Below are 4,045 nucleotides of genomic sequence, written 5' to 3' on the forward strand. Positions count from 1 at the left end.
ACATTTACAAATAGTTCTTTCTAACTCTTTTTTTTTTGTTTGTTTTTGATTGCTTTTTCCACTTTGGGAGGTATCCATTCATTCCCGGCGGGTGGTTGGATGGGAGCATCACCCTTGAATCATATACCTATGATGTTCGCATGGGTGTACGATCCGATAGTGATGTCGTTTCTTCTTCTCTTTACTAGCCTATCCTGCTTCTTTGGTTTGTGATTGTATTTTTGACAGGGGATATTTTTTTTCCTGTAAATCCTCTGCCTGTTTGTTCTTGGTTATTTATAATTTAGCTTATGATATCTTTAGGTTATGATTTTGATTGACATTTGTACTATTTTTGTTAGATTGCTTGTTTTTTTTTTTTGTTTCAGCGGCCTCTCATATAACCTCAATTGTGTTGGAAGAGACCTAAAGCAACAAACAAACAAAAAAAATTCATTCCCGCTACTGTCGATGACAGTTTCTGATTCAATGTCACTTCGGTATTCTTTACATCAGATAAAACTGTGTCAGAAGGTCCAGGTCTGTAGAATGTGAGGTAACAATGTTTGCTTGTGATTGAGACGAAGATTGATCCGCCACTGAACTGGAATCGGATGGCTACTGTTCTTCTGTATGCGGCATTTTTCAACATGCTTTCTTTCTTTATCCTGGAATGAGATTACTTGGTTTTGTCCTGGTCGAATACCCTGTCTGGAGGGAGACAGTCAAATGTATAGTTCGACTTTTGGGCGTTGATATTTTTTTGTCTTGTAAATCATCTCCCTGTTATGCACTTTATTATTTTTGTTTTACACATATATTATATGATGTGAAAACATTTCCTATACTATTTTAACTAATTCCCCTTTGTCTTCCCTTTTCTGAACTTTTTACTTTCCCATTTTCTTCCTTTTTACTGGCGCTGATATTACCTAAATTTTCTTGCAAGCGCCGTAAAACCCTTAAAAACAAATTATTTTTTAAAAAGGACCCAGCTGGGCCAAAATGAAAATTTAGTTATGACAAAATTGATTTACAGGTTGCGTAATTTTTAAAATTTTTATTAATCCTATCATCATGGGAAGAATTATATTTTGGAAATGGCTGACCACTTATTCCGATTCTTGTTACTGTTGTTATCACTATTGAGTTGCAGTTCCAGTTACAGTATTGTTGTTGTTGTTGTTACTACTACTGTTGTCATGGATTGTATCCGCATGACTTCATAAATAAATAAAAGTTGTTACGAAATAAAAATGTCTTGGTTGATTGTTGCTACATATTGCGAATTTGAGCCATAGTGTTTAAAACGTTTTATTAGAAATGGAGGTGTTTGTTGTCTGTAGATGATGCGGTGGGTTCAGGTGGCGTCGCCCACTTGCACTTGCACTTGTTGTGGGAATTGCTGCTGTCAATGATGCAACTATGGGTAGATATGCGTTAGGCAGTGGGTAAAATTCCTCCTAGAGCATGGGGGTTTGACCCCCTCTCCCACCCCCTCCCGGGTTGATTAAGTCTTAATCCTAGGTGGGGTTCCCGGCCTCCCATAGTGGGCAGGGAGGTTGCTGTGTCTTCTACTTCTATCCCTCTTTATCTGTTTTCCAATTGCTTTCTATCTTTGTCCTGGAATGAGATTACTTAGTTTTGTCCTGACCCTGGCAGGAGTCCTTGGCTGGGCGAGAAACAGTGGAATTAATGTTTGGTTATAGTATTAGGATATTTGAACCATTTCCTTTTGTCTTACCTTTCCTCGAATCCTCGTTATTGTACAGCTAGAATGTTTTTACTATCAAATTATCTCCCTTTTTACTGGCGCTGATATGACCTAAATGTGTTGCAAGCGCCGTAAAACCCTTAAAAACAAACACATGTAACTCCATTATCGAGACCCTCTGTGGTGTAATGGTAGCACATCTGACCGGTAATCAGAAGCTCTGAGATTCGATCCCCATTCGAGGTAGACTGATTTTTTGGGATGGTATTTTTTTTTTTTTCGTGCTTGCTGTCTGGCACCGTTTTTCGGATTGGTTTTGCCTATTGGCAAGACTTTACATTTAGAGGAATTAGGCAGCAGCTATTAATTGTGTCATACTTCTATGTTATGATGATCTATCCAGGACTCGAACTCATAGGTAAGGCTGCATAGGTGGAATGCAGTGGCCACGGTATTTTTGAAGTGTTCATCTTCAGGTACCACTTGTCAAAGTAGGAGTTGAGTCTGGTGACGTCCTCGCTGAGAACACTCTCGAAACGGGTCCACACCTTACTTTGATTAACGAGCGCCCAGTCGTCCGCGCATCCTAGCCCCAGGAAGTGTTCGGCATGTCGTTAATGTAGACATTAAACACCGTGGGCGCCAGAACAGATCCAGGAGGGACCTCATTCCTCAGTTTCCTGCGTGGTGTCTCCCAGGGCGACGTGGAATTGTCTTTCTCCTAAGATTGAAGAGAACAGCTTCAAGGTCTTTTGGTACATTATGATCTTTGTAAGTTTGAGCATTAATCTTTCGCACCGGATCATACGCAGCCGATAGGTCTATAAATACAGCACAATTTTGCAGTTTCCTTTCGAATCCTGCTTTAATACGCTCGTAAGGGCAATTACCTGCTCCGTGGTGTACCTTCCTTCCCTGAAGTCCGCCTGCTCGGGTGGCAGGGCAGCGTCTAGGATCAGCCCCCATCAGTTCAATTGCATATGCTCCAAGAGTTTGTATAGGCAGCTCAGAATTAATATAGGTCTGCCACTGTCAGTCTCCTTTGTCGGTTTTTCCTGGCTTCCCTGTTGCTTTGCCGTTGTTTACATCGATAATGGCAGCAGCCTCTTATGGTTCACACTATTATGTTATGACGATCGACCCAATCAGCAAAGTCCGGTCCGCATTCGTGCACCGTCGCGAACCCGCCTGGTAGCATCGTCACAACACACCTTTCGACTAGATGCTCTGCCGTTTCGGGTTCTTGCCCACAGCGTGGACATAAAGGACAGGAAGTTAGACCCCACTGATGTAACGCACCGGCCGTTAGGCAGCTCCTCGACCGAAGCCGATTCGCAGCTACCCAGTGTCTCCTCTTACTGGTATCAAAGCCTGGCAACTTCTCACCAAGCTTAGAGGAGTGTAGGTCCCCGCCCCACGAGGGATTGAATTCGTCCAAACCGACTTCCATCTCGTATGTGCAGTTCTGTCCGTAGTCAGGGATTCTGCGTACAAGGGTTGCCGGGACTTATTTCGGCTCGAAACGGGGGCACCGTTCATTATGCGCATGAGAGGGGTATCCCCATTCCCTCTCTCTTTGATCTTACTCAGCCAGTTTCCCGTAATGGTCTCCCTCCGGACATCGGGGGGCTGGATCGCTGCCATTACCGGGCCCCATTCTCTAGGGGTTGTTGCTAGCGTTCCCGACACTATGTGCATCGACTTGCGAAGTTTTACATCCACCTTCTCAACGTTTCTGCTTCTACCCCACACTGGAGCGCAATACTCCGCGGTGGAATAGCATAGTGCCAGGGCGGATGTTCTCAGGAGCGCTTGGCTAGCGCCCCAAGTCGATCCCGCCAGCTTCCTCAGAAGACTATTCCGCTTCTCTATCTTCCGGGCAACCCCTTCGAGATGAACCCGATAGGTAAGGCTGCGATCCAGCGTCACCCCTAAATATTTTGGACGCGGCTCATATGGGAGTGGCTGGTCCCCGACTAGGACATTCAGTTTTACGGGTGTGCCAGCCACTGCATAAGTGAAATGCAGTGGCCACGGTTTTTGAAGTGTTCATCTTCAGGTACCACTTGTCAAAGTAGGATTTGAGTCTGGTGACGTCCTCGCTGAGTACGCTCTCGAGACGGGTCCACACTTTACTCTGAGTAACGAGTGCCCAGTCGTCTGCGTATCCCAGCCTCAGGGAGGAAGTGTTTGGCATATCGCTAATGTAGACGTTAAACAACATTGGCGCAAGTACCGACCCCTGAGGGACCCCATTCTTCAATTTCCTAACTTTGCTCGTGACGTCTCCCAGCGCAACGTGGAATTGCCTTTCCCCTAAGATCGAAGAGAACAACTTCAAGGTCTTTTTGC

Source organism: Berghia stephanieae, chromosome 2 (genome assembly GCF_034508935.2).
Source record: "Berghia stephanieae isolate SIO BIC M18660-M18661 chromosome 2, UCSD_Bste_1.3, whole genome shotgun sequence".
Classification (NCBI taxonomy): Eukaryota; Metazoa; Mollusca; class Gastropoda; order Nudibranchia; family Aeolidiidae; genus Berghia; species Berghia stephanieae.